Source organism: Parasteatoda tepidariorum, chromosome 9, assembly GCF_043381705.1.
Source record: "Parasteatoda tepidariorum isolate YZ-2023 chromosome 9, CAS_Ptep_4.0, whole genome shotgun sequence".
Lineage (NCBI taxonomy): Eukaryota > Metazoa > Arthropoda > Arachnida > Araneae > Theridiidae > Parasteatoda > Parasteatoda tepidariorum.
The window spans coordinates 36260519-36274491 of record NC_092212.1 but is presented as its reverse complement, the minus strand read 5'-3'; the positions used below and the strand labels follow the sequence as shown (position 1 = coordinate 36274491).

General features: G+C 28.1%; 1 long non-coding RNA gene across 1 annotated transcript in view; it reads left to right on the top strand.

Moving 5' to 3' along the window:
* Nucleotides 1–1026: 1026 nt before the first annotated feature.
* LOC107457176 (uncharacterized) overlaps nt 1027–13973 on the top strand; it is a 272758-nt gene continuing 259811 nt past the window's right edge. The window contains exon 1 of the long non-coding RNA XR_001585806.3: nt 1027–1193. This is a non-coding gene — a long non-coding RNA (uncharacterized lncRNA). The remainder of the gene's footprint in view (nt 1194–13973) is intronic.

Genomic DNA, 13973 nt, shown 5'->3' with positions numbered 1-13973 from the left:
TTTAATTAATTTATTTTTTAATCAGTTTTATTTAAAACATATTTTTGTACTTATAATTCTTCGAAACTATTGGTATTTGTTTCAGTATTATTATGTTCATTAGCCTTTGTTTTTTATTTGTACTTCTTTTATTGAAATTTATTTGGGTTTTTATTATTTTAAAAGTGACTGTATCAGATTTTATATAAAGTAAATTTTGTAATTATTTAATTCCAATTACATAAATATCTGTTTTATTTTTCTTTCTCTCTCTCTCTCTACATATATATATATATATATATATATATATATATATATTATAATGTATTAAAGCTAGTTATTTTTACAGTTTTACATAACAAATTATGACTGATAACAATCATTCAGTCTTTTATTTTAACGTTTAAAAAATATTTCTGTCACCAGATACAACGTTTTTTTTTAAAGATCATTAAAAGATCTCATAAGGTTTGATTTTTCCCCATTTCCCTTCATCCCGAGATCTACGCCGAGATTCTTAGGGATTTCTTCTTCAGCATCTTTTTCTTCCACATCCCTTTTTCCTGCGCATCCTTTCCCACTACCACCAAAGAGTCCTCCTACCTCATCAAGTATTCTTTGCACGGGATTGCTCAGTACGCTTTCTTCAGTGGAGGAAAAGTGGGACAGAATAGGAGCAGAGGAAGAAGACGAAAATCGGGGGCACCGTATCCCCCTTTTTCTTCTACTTTTTCTTCTATTCCATCGAAGCAAGCTCTACGGGTCCGCACTTCTATAAAATATTAATAGCCACACTCCTATACCCCTACACCCATCGGCCAAACCCGATATGTATGGGACGGGGGGATAAAAAAAGGGAAATAGGGAGAAAGAAAGAGGGTGGAGGTATAGGGTGGATGGAAAAAAACCTAAATAAAAGGCAGCAGCTACTAAGTCATGCTGCTCGGGGAAAGGCTTCATTACAATTGCTAATAGCCGAACCCGGAGCATAGGAGCGAAATCTCGTCTGAATTCAAGGCATGAGAACGTCTTTTGCATAGTGAGCTTCCACTCGGCGGCAGGCACCACCGGACTCTGCAGATGCTTCTGGTCCACCCTTGTCGTCAGACGACGGCTTTTTCGCTTGCCGGTTTTTTCGTTTTTTTCCCGATTTCCGAGGGACTAACACTTTTTTGGTCCTGCTGACCGCCTATGTGGACTCACTCATGCAAAAGGTAAGATTCCCATTAATTATTCGAATTCGGCAGGAGTGGCACCTTCTCCCTAATTTCCCCCCGCGAGTTGATGACACTGCCATAGAAATTTTTTTATAAGTTTAGTAGCTGCATAGTTACTAAACGCAAATGGAAAAAAAATTTGAGAATGTATAGGGAAAAAATCACCTCACTCTTTCTCTGAGAACGTTACCACACGCTAAATTGTCATGACGGTAACTGAATACTTTCCGAACGTCGTTAGAGATTTTGCAAAGATCTAATATAAAAATGAACTGTGATATAGCTTTATTTGTAGATATTATTCAGAAATAGACTAAAAACTGCTAAAATGTATACACTAAAGGTTGACTATTAAAAGTTTTGGCCACAAAATTGGAACACTGATCCAAGATATCTTGTTCAATTTCATGAATATCCAGCAAAAAATTGCTTTAGGATATGTGTACATAGAAGACAAACATTCATAAATTTAAACAATTAAAATTATTTGTAAAAAACTGAAGATAGATATTAATAGTTAAACGTTCCACAAAACGTCTAATCAAAGTAGTATACGAATAGTTAGGGAATTTGCGTCGAAGAAATTTTCAGGTAATCTGAGAGAAGCACTTGTGATATTTCTTTCAGCAAATTCTTTATGTTAAAACTATAAAAAGATTCAACAATTCTGTCAACCCAAAATTATTTTTCTTAAAGAAAAAACTATCTTTTTGTGACAGGAAAACTAAAATTTTAGTTGAAAAATCGAGGTAATTTAATCAACAATGCAGTATAAAAGTAATATACTGGAGTTAAGTAATGAAGCTAGCAGATAGAGATGTATTGTGAAATCAAGGGAGATAGTTTTTTATTTCGCAAAAATAAATAACGAGAAAAAATTTCTTTAAAGATATTTAAATGTTTTCAATGGTTTTTTTTCAGTTCAGTACTTTTTTTATTTAAAATAAACATTCAAAAAAATAACTATTTTTTCAAAAAATTTAAAAAGTTATTAAGTCTCTTCCTTTGAAGGAAAAAAAATAGCAAACTGAAACTACTTTCAAGAGAAATGTGATAACAATAAACTAAAACTTCCTACTACATCCTATATAAAACATCATTGAATAAATACTTTATATTTAATTGCAAAATAGAATAAACTTTTTATTTTGGAATTGATAAAAAACTCAGTAGGTGTCAAAAGTTTAAAATATTAGTTTCAAAATACTCTTATCAGAGACCTGGAGATCCTGTTAGCCTAAAGATCGAGTTTTCCAGTTCGTAAATCTCGCAGTGGGTAAAAAAGTTTGAATGGGTGAAAAGTTCAAACAATATATTTAGGTACTCAATTAAAGATTATTCAGTACAAAAAGTAAATAAGTAAAAATATGATTTTTAAAGATAAAACTCTAAAAAAAATTTAGAAAGTGAAATCCTAACTGCAAATAAAAAATTTATCTAGAATAACTTGTCATTATAATATTAAAATGATAGTGTAGCGATGTCTGTCTGAATTTATTATACTTAAATAATACCAATTAGATTTTAGAGAAAAAAAAGGAAAAAATGGAATTTCTTTGCTGTAAAGTATATTTCAGATTGTTCATTGACATTTGATAATGATAGGCATTTTTTAACTTTTCTTAATTCACAAACACTTTTCATTTAGATTCTTCTACTCTTATTTCATTTTTTTAACTCTCTCTCTCAAAAGGGAAATTTACATCTGTAACTTTGCTCCTTTTGTTCATAAGGGTTCCAATGAAATTTGTTTTTTATACATTTTCAAAATAGAAATTCCAATTGTTCAATTAAAAAAAAAAGCAGGTTTTTTAATTATTTTTAACATATACCTTAAGAAATTTGATTTTAAAGAAAATCGATAACGATTTTATTAAAAAAAGATGGTTTTTGATTTGATATTGAAATAATTTCCTTCTGGCAGAGTTGATTTTAAAAAAGTAACTGATTTAGTAATTCCGTGATTTTATTAAGAGTGGTCGCTATTAAAACTATCTTTTAACGAATTTACTCTGTCAAATATTCACTGATTGAGTCATTTTTCACTTTTAATCAAGTGATCGTGATATATAAATTATATATATACGTAGAGAAAATGAACAAAACGTATTTCTTATTACAAGTGAAAACTCTTGAACTAATCAATCAAGCTGGACATGTAGTTGATATAAACTTTGATGAAAAGAAAAGATTTCAGAGAAAGTTTTTTTTATTTCTTTTTCAATAAAACAACTCACTTTAGTCCAAATGTGATGAAAAGACGTTTCTTTTTTTACCTAAATTAATACGAAAGATTGCTTACATGCGTTTTTCGCGTGTTTAAAAATTGTAGTTTTTTTAAAATATTTCGTAAGAACTACAGTTGAGAGTTCGAAAAATATGTTATAAGAGTAATAACTTGAGATTTTCTAGACTTGATCCGATGAAGGCTGTTTAATTATTATTTGTTACATCGTTATTTGATTGTTACTCATCAAACATTAGTGCGAAAATGTTTAGCTATGCACAAAATAGTATTTTTAACATTTGTTTAAAAAAATTACATAAGGGAAAAATTCTGATTTAATTATCATACTCTATGGTATCGGCATTAAATTACTTAACTCTGTTAAATGTAACTAAAATATAAGGCATTTAAACCATTTATTTGGTGAACTTTCTGTTCTTATGGTAACGGTTTTCCGAAAATTCTGATTTTTAAAGTCATAGCTATTATTATATATACACTCATGAACAAAAAAATTAGCGCACCAAGAAGGAGTCGTCAAAATGAAACGAAATTTTACATACGTAATAACTACTTTGATATAAGTAAATGATTAGAAAATCAGAGAAAAACGATAATCTTTGATTTTGTAATCATTTACTTATATCAAAGTAGTCATTACGTATGTAAAACTTCGTTTCATTTTGACGACTCCTTCTCGGTGCGCTAATTTTTTTGTCCATGAGTATATTTTGTAAAATATACAAAACTTAAAAATAAGTAAATTTAACCGAATAAATTAATTGTATGTCATGCTCTGAGGCATGGTGATAAACTTACCAAATTTTGCCACATTTACCAACTTTTATCTGGTTGTTATAAAATCATATTTTATTGCTAATTTTACCTAAATCTAATTTTACCAAAGAGCTTCGTTAAAAAATAAACCAAGCTGCTTTGATGTTCCCATAGAGACAGAAACATGGTAAATTTTGCCGTATTCTTGTATTTTTGAAAAAACAATTTTTTATCAATGTAAATATAAACTAACTAAACATTTTAAAGACCTACTGCTTATTTAGAGATAAACATAAATTACAATATAATAAAAATAAGATAACTATTTATGGTACTGACTATTGTTTAATAATTTTCAGCAAAATTTTGGTTCTAAAAATTATTATGAGCCAAACGATAATAAGCGATACTGTTAGAAAAAAAATTCGATTTAGTTTTTAAGTATTTTATAAATAACTTTACCTAAATAAGTTCCTAAATAACTTTTAGCAAGATCAGTAGTCTGGTGTGCTCAAAACAGTTTTTTTTTCTCTAAAAACACACCTAATACTTCTTACTGGAATACAGTCTACGTTCATCTGTATCTTTTTTCAGAATCGATCAGAAATAAAATATGAATCGTTTTACCCAAACCTACCATTTCAATATTTTTTTTACATATTTCAAAACAATAATTGTGTATCTCTCTTCATATATATNGCCATTTCTATGCCGTAAACATTCAGGAAAATGTATCTTGCACCATTGTTGTTTACCATCAGATGTTGCAACAGCAATATGAACAAATTTTAAGCAACTTTCAGATATGTTTAGATGCCTGCTAGGATCAATGCATTGTTTTATACTTTAAAACTTTACTTAAGTTATTTCTTATTAACCTTCACATACAAAAAAGAAAAGGTAGTAAATATGGAAATTATCAGCAAAACAGTTTTCATTATTTTTTAAAACTTAACACAGATGCATATTTAATTAGAGAGCAATAAAATTACCAACCTAACTTGAACTGTCTAAAAAGATTAGCTGATTTTAACTTCTTTCCATGCACAGCACGCAAAATAAGAAACGGACTACCCTGAATATCTTTTGATGAAATGGTCGGATCTTCATGTTCTCGGACTCAATCTTAATGGTTCGGGAGGGTAACCTCAAATATACTAATTAAGGAATCAGGACGATAATTTAAGTTACGAAATCAGACACAAAAACGCACTTTCTCTAAATAAACATGCCCTTTTTTCGACGAATTATTATTTCTGTCTCCCAAAATATAGGGAATACCCCTGCATTCTGGGAAATATAGTCTCAATAGTTTGATCTGGAGAGCGGTCCAAAGTTTTGAACCCTTAATGTTAATTTTACTTTATGCTTATTTCAGCATGCTTCGAATACTTCTTTAAACGAATCAAAAAATGTTTGTGCACAAATTTGAAATTCATTTATCCAAAGGTAACAAACAACATGCAACAAATTAATTTGAGTAAATATTTGCTATTTTTTATTATTTACTTAGCATTAATCAAAAATATTTGGATTGTAAGGTGTGCGATTTGTTTATGACGTTTTAAAGAATGCTATGTTTTCCAAATACAAAATTTGAGCAAAATTTGCCGAATATTTCCTGAAAAACTGAAATTTAAAAGTAGAACTCTTTTTAAGTTCAATTTCTCAGAAAATATTCGACCGATTTCGTTCAAACTTTGTAACGATTCTGTGTAACAATACTTGGTGTAATTGTGAACGATTTTGTTTATAGAAAATAAGTACTATTTCCTTTATACGTTCCAAGATGGTGATACAATCATCATTTTTGAGAAAAATGGACATAAACTATTCTTTCCACTTGATCTTCAATTGGAAGTTAAAAAAAAAGCAGAGTTAAGAAGCATTTCTCTTATAATAATTATTCGCCTAATAATAATAAGCCTGAGACAAAAAATTCGTTTATCTTAAAGCACTCTTATTTGCATTAATGATGATAGAAAAGTTAAGAAGCATTTTTGCACGAGCTGCACTGAAACAAAAACCTTAATTGTATGAAACAAAATTGACAGCCATATTGAAGTTCATTACAATATTAGAAAATCATTATTATTGAATATTATATCCCTATTTAGAAATTTTCTTTTCTTTGCTTGGATTCTGACTAAACTTAATGAGCTTTAGAGGGAAAAATTAAAAGGATTAAATAAGTTTAATTCTAATCGTAAGTTAAAAAAAGCGAAGTTAAAGAGTTAAGAAGCATTTCTCCATGAATTATTGTATTTCTAAGTTTAATGATCTCGAGAAAAAAAAGCATGAATGCCAAAACACTCTAATTGCCATCAATGATGATACAATTGTTAAGAAGCATTTCCTCCACCAAAACGAATTGTGACGAACAAATTGACAACTGAATTGATGTTCATTACAACATTAGAAACGCATTATTGGATATTATGTCCCTAAATCCTTTAATCACGAGGTTGAAGTGCTTCTCAACAAAACGCAATGGAGTTGAAAAGCGGCAAAAAACCGAAGTTCCTTTGATTTCTTGCCACCATAAAATCTAAACTCGACAAGCACTTTACAAAATTAGTGACTGTACGAACAGCTCATAAAATACCACCTAATTCCAACAACGATCTTCGTAATTGACCAATTTCCCCGGTACCTCTTTAATATTTTTGTTTTATTTATTTTTATTTATTTTTTTTCATTCGTCTCCATTCTTCAGTTTCACAGCATCTGGGCAGAACTTTTTTTTTCCATCCATGCCCTGGACCTCCCCACCCCAATCCTTGAGATAAAAATCGGAAATGCAGACCCAAAAACTGTTCTGCTCAATTGAGTCGCTTAATTGAATTTGAAGTTCTTTTTTTCACCATTGTTTACCATGGCGGGAGGGAGAATGTCGTTTGCCATAGAATAGCCCCGAAACAGTATTGATAAATGTGAGCATTAAGTTTGGGATATAAAAAAGGGACCTGTGAATATTAATTTGAGGAAGTGTTTATTAGTAATTTGGGATTATTAATGATCCTAAATCTATCAGCAGATGGAGTGTGGAATATCACATGACAGAAGGAGGTTTGCGCGTAAGATGAATTATTGCTAGCATCCTGTATATTGTCCACTAATAGCCCTTAGCATCGGAAGTTTCATTAGAAATTAGTTTTACTGACATCATATTAGTTACTAATGTTCCCACCAAATTTGGTCGTATGTATTCAGCTGAGAACTTTGTTTAGGAAAAGGGATTTTACAATCAAAATTGGCGAGATGTAAAAATCGATTTTGAAACTCGTTGCCTCTAGTCATGACAGACTGAAATCATTTTATTGATAATTTACCTTAGCACATATTAAGGTACTTCGATTGCCGCCTATTTTTACCTAAGATTTAATAATTACTTGCAAGGCAACAAGCGACAACTAACTGATTGGTAAATATTGTAATCGGATTCATTGTTTTGTATTTTTTGACAGTTGCTCGAAGCTTTTATATTTGCTATTTATAATTTTTCTCTTAGTAATATATCATTTCGTTATTAAAAAATTCATTCAAGCATAATATTTTTAAAAAATTGATTTTATGTAATTAAAGTTTGTGAGTAAATACTAAATTTTTCAGAATAAGTTTTCGTTATATAGGTTTTCTAAATAAGAGAGAAAATTTGGAAAAACTTTCGCACTTTTCACAAAAATTCATTCAAACGTAATTTTTAAAAGAAAATGATTTTATGTTATTAAAGTTTGTTAGTAAATACTAAAATTTTCGGTATAAGTGTGAAAATTTGAAAAAAGTTCGAATGTATAATAATAACAAATTCTATTAAATTCTTAATAACTTATATATTTAACAAGCTCATATATATAAGCTCATATATTCAATATATTTAACAAGCTCAATTGTTGCATATAGTTTAAATTTTTTAATCCTAATTATAATTTTTTTAATTTTTTAAAGTATTTATTTTATAAAATTTTTATCACTCAGCTCAAAAAGTTCTTCTCAGTAACATCTATACTGAAATTTTTTGAAAGTTTCAGAAAGTGTTTGTTTTATTTGTTCTCTAAAAAAAAGGAAATAACCACTTTTTTGTAATTACTTTAGAACTTTAAAGTTCCTTTTAAAACCACTTTTTTTTCGAAGCAAAAAAAAATATATATTGTTTAAAATTTAGCAATCAAAAAGTTTTTTTCAAATTTCAGCATTGAATTTCGGCTCTATAAGTCTTCTGAAAGGTTGCATCAATGATTATATAAAATCCAAAATTTCTATGCCTCCAGCAACAGAAAAAAATATTTCTTGAGCATTTTAAAAATTTTGAATTTTTGAAAATTTTTTGAAACTTTTTAAAAAACATTTTATTTTTTTAACTATAATTAGATATTTTTATGATGGTTTTTAAAAATTACATGAAACATTTACAGTTCTGGATAATTTTATTTGTAAAAATATTTGAAAATTATGCTTCAAATTTTTTAAATAAGCAATACAAGCAATAAATAATTAAATAAGAAATAATTTATTATTTGAAGTGAATGAAATTTAAATAAGATCTTATAATACATAGATATATCACTTAGAGTAGTGAATTATGTACTTTATACAATAAACGGCTAAAGAATTTAAAATATTCTTAACACATGGTAATGCTAAGTCAATATAATGTAGAATGCTGAAAATACAAATATTTCGAACAAGTAAGAGCGTCGTAAGGCAAACAAGATATACGTGAAATAATCATGAAAATATTTATTTAAAAATATAAAAATTTATATGATTTTTCTAAACAGCATTATTATATTACAATATTATAAATAATAACAAACCATAACGATATGTAATTTAATAGTATGTAACGTTATTTAAGATAATAATAACAAGAGAGTGTGTAATATAATAGTTTGATACAATATGTATTACAATATTATAAAATGAAGATTAGAATAAACAATCTAAAACGATATAAACTGAATAATAGTTTTTCGTACTAGAAACCGCTCTACGAAATCCGGCACAAAACTGAAACCAACACAATTAATGAAGCTTATATAATTCCTTTTTTTAAATTTGTCATTCTATTTTGCCTTAATGCTTTGCGTTTTTAGATTAAACACGTTTTTCATAGTTCATTTATCAAAAAAAATAATAATAATAATAAATAAATAAAAATGAAATAAAATGATGAAACAAAATGATAAAAAATAAATAAATAAATAAATAAATAAAATGATAAAATAAATAAAAAAATAAAAATGAAATAAAATGATAAAATAAATAAAAGAATAAAAATAAAATAAAATGATAAAATAAATAAAAAATAAATAAATAAATAAAATACATAAATAACTGTATTCGGAATCATTTCGCATAATGCTGTTGCTAGAAGTCAAGTCATAATAGTCAACTAAGCACGCGGTTTCCTTCGGTATTCATCCTTTTAGAGGGACCTTAAAAAACTTCCTTACACGGTATTTATTATACCGTTAAAGTGTTATTCAGTTATTTCATAGAATAACTAAGTAATTCATGAAATAAATAGACAAGTCAGTTGAAATATATATTAGATGACAAACTCCATACTTTACCTAGTTATTCTATGAAATAACTAGCTAAAGTTATTTCATAGTACTTTTCATAGTTATAAAAAATAACTAATTATTCTATAAAATAACTAATAATATTCTATGAAATAAAGAGAAAAAATAAACGATTTTAAAGTTATTTTCTAAATTAATTTATCATAAATATCTAAAATCTCTCGAAAAATACAATTTATTCCTAATGCGGATGATAAATTGATAAATAATAAGGAATAGCAGATGATAAAATGTATTATTGCTCATATTATTCATATTTATATAATAACTACATCTAAAACCAATGGAATAAAACGAAAACCCATGTCATTGCAAAGCAGCTATAAGCGGTTAACTGACTAAAGGCCTGGTTTCTTAGGACAGGACGCCGTACGCTGGAAATCGGCGCTAACCTTTGATTGGTCCATTTGTGAGCTTGATAGTATACGTCATCGAACGCTCATCTTGAACTACAATTGCCGTCCAACTCAACTGCAGTTGGATTACAACGTGACGTTAACCACAGAAGCAATGGCGGACAACATCCAACAGCACATTGAAATCAGCCAAGATTTTGATTTTGATATTAAACATAGCTTCTTCATTAAACATAGCACTCTTCATTTAGCTCAGCTATAATGTGTTTTTTCTTGGACAAAGTCATTATTTACTCTCTAAAACACTGGTCGACAATAACAAAATCAATATAAATTCAAAATAAATATTTGTTTACGTTATTGACGCATGCGCAATGAGAGATAATGTCTGCGTTGGACCAACTGCTCACGCTGAGCTAACAAAAAAGTATTTTTTTGGCGTCAGCTCTACGTCAACTTTCCGCTGACGCCCAGATAAAGCGCTAGTTCTAAGAAACCAGGCCTTGAGCTAACAAACCAGTATTTTGTTGGAGTCAGCGTGACGTTGACGTCACGCCGACGCCCAGATAAGGCGCTTGTCCTAAGAAACCAGACCTTAAAAGTAGTTAAAACTAGTTCAAAGAACTTTCAAGTGTCGAATTTATACTTTAACGATCAAATTCTGTAGACTTCCTAGTTAAATCGTAGAATTAAATAATTTTATATACTTTAAATTAATTGTATAGTTATTTCATAAAATACCTAATTATTCTATGAAATAATGGATTTTACACTTAAACGGTAACATCTATATTAAAACCTACCAATATTGATGCAGTTTTAATCGGCATTATAAATTATACCAATATTTGTATATTTCGTATCCATTAAAACTGCACCAATTAGCATAATACTAGTAGCGTCTATTGTGAAAAATTAATTAGGCAACATTAGTTTCAATAAAAATATGGTGATTCTTTACTTTTCTTCTAAACGAATTAGTATCGTTTCTCCATTAATACTGCTTTCAACATAGATTTTTTTTTATTTCAGTTAGTAATTATTACCAAAATTAATTAAGAATCAATAGCGTCAATAATAATAAAGTGATTTTTTATGTATTTCCGAAGCGATTTAATGCTATTGCTCTGTTAATTTTGTCTTACACTACATAGCATATTTTTTTCAAACTCCTGTTAGTTTTACTTCCAAAATAAAATTTAAGTATCATTGACATTTATAATATATTGATTTTTTATGTTTCTCTTAAAATAGTACCATTTTCCCATTATTTTTTCCATACATGGCTAATATTTTATTTAAATTTTTACACATTACTAATATTAATTAAGCCTCATAGGAGTCAATAATAGTATGGCAATATTTTACGTCTCCCCTAAAAAAAAATTTTCTCTCTCAATTAATTTTACTTTTTAGGATATTTTTATTTATTAAATATAGATATTTTTATTTATTAAATATAGATATTTTTATTAATTAAATTATTACCTGATAACAAATTTCCATCATTAGTGTCAAGCATCATTGGCGTCATTAAGTGTATGGTGATTTTTTAAGCTTTTTCTATACTAATTTGTACTATTTTTCTATTGATTTAGCTTTCCAGTGCATAAATTATTATTAGTTTTTTTTTCAGTTGCTCTTGATTTAAAATTATTTAGTTTTATAAAATCGCATTTTAAAAGCACAACTTTAACAATATAAACACGTGCTTTTAAATAACATTAAAAAGTACTAATTTGTTGATGAAATACGCCAGTGCTACCATGTTCACGCTGATTATTAAGTTTATTTGACATAACGAGTAAAAAAAAATATTATTAAAGTTAAATAATTGAATACTAATTATTAACTCACTTATTTTAAAGAGACCTATAAGCTAGGAAATATCACTCCTGAAATATTTAAACTATTTGAAGGAAAAAATTATCTGCAGTCTCATTTTATCAATATTTCCTCACATGGTTTATTTTTTATTTCAATTTTTACATATTATTAATACTAATCAAGCTTTATTGCTGTCTATAATAGAAGGGCGATTTTTTAAGGTTCCCCTAAAAGAATAATTTCTTTCTCTCAATTAATTTTGCTTTTTACTACATAACTGTTTTTATTTATTAAATTATTACTTAATAACAAGTTTAATCAAGCATCATTGGCGTAAATATATTGGAGTAACATTGATTTTTTACGCTTCTCCTACATTAATTAATACTATTTCTCTATTAATTTCGATATGCAATACATAAATTATTATTGCATTTTTTTGCAATTATTATTGATTTAAAATTATTAAGTTCTATAAGAACGCATTTTAAAAGCATAACTCTAACAATATAAACAAGTGTTTTCAAATAGCATTAGAAATACTAATTTGTTGACGAAATCTGCTAATGCTGTCAAATTCATGCAGATCATTAAGTTTATCTGACATAAAAAATAAAAAATAATTATTATTAAAGTTAAATAATTAAATTTAATATAATTATGAACTCATTTGTTTTAAAGAGAGTTATAAGCTAGCAAATATCACTCATGAAATATTTAAAATATTTGAAAGAAAACATCAGTCTCATTTTTATCAATGGCGAGTTCTAGGCCAATGAAACAATTTCCCCTTTCCTACTACACTAAATCATATTTAAAATTATCAATTAAATAACATTGAAGTTGCATAAAATGATTTCACGCCGTTCGACATCCTAATAATGGTTAACAGTATGTATATAAAATGATTTGCATTACAATAGTATAAAATTGTGTGTATAATATATAAATTATAATGATAGGTTGTATAATAATAATAACGATGTGTTATTTAATATCACTCATCGCATTTTCTCATTAAGTCATTTGCTTATGAACATTTAATGTTAATAAGCAAGTTATACTTAAGATTATTTATTAAATATCGTTGTAACTCCAAAGTTTTTATTATTTTTACTCTATTTGTTCCTTTGTTTAAACATCTATTGTTAATATATAAATCATAATTAAAAATTTTATTTAATAATTTTGAAATAAAATTCTAATGATTGATTCAATGATACTCTATTTAATGATGATATGATTGATACGCAACTTAAATGATTAATATCATTAATAAATTAAGTTGTGTGTTATTAAATGACATTAAAAAACATATCTTAAACTGTAAAAGATCTCAAAGCGTTCGTTCGCAAATTTGAGCCACTAAGACACGCACACATACCGCAAAATGACACACCTCACAAAACTACCCCGATTAGGTTTTCATATCATTTCTCAAACTATTTCCCCATCTTTAGAGGAAAAAAAAAATCACAACAACGCAGTCGCACGTCTTTTTAACGTCTTCAACGTCAGGACGACCCTGATTTCCGGTGTGTTTCTAATTTTGCACCCGCGGGGGCCAGGTAAGGTGTGTACGGGAGGTGAGTCGGGTGGTGATAGGGGTGGTGAGAGGGAGGGAGTGAAAGTAATTGGTGGGTTTGTGTCATAGATGTAATTAGAAGCTAGTCCGTCCAACATCCGGGCCCACACCAGATGGAAAAGTTGGACAGTGATAAATTGTTGCCTCCTTTTAAAACATTAAGAAAGTTAATTGTCGTCGATTTCTTTCGACGTCGACGTTTCAGCTCGTTCGACCCTCCCTACGAGAACACTTTCTCATTCTTTCATTCCGCTTTCCCAGATAGTTGAAGAGTTGCGAAAGGAATTGGTTGGCGCACTGCTTTTTTTTCCTTTTTTATTTTTATGTCACACCACGGGACCTGAATTTGTCGCTTGGATCAGTGACAATTTATTTGTCGTTGGTGTCTCATTGGATATTAAAAAATTCACTTGCTAT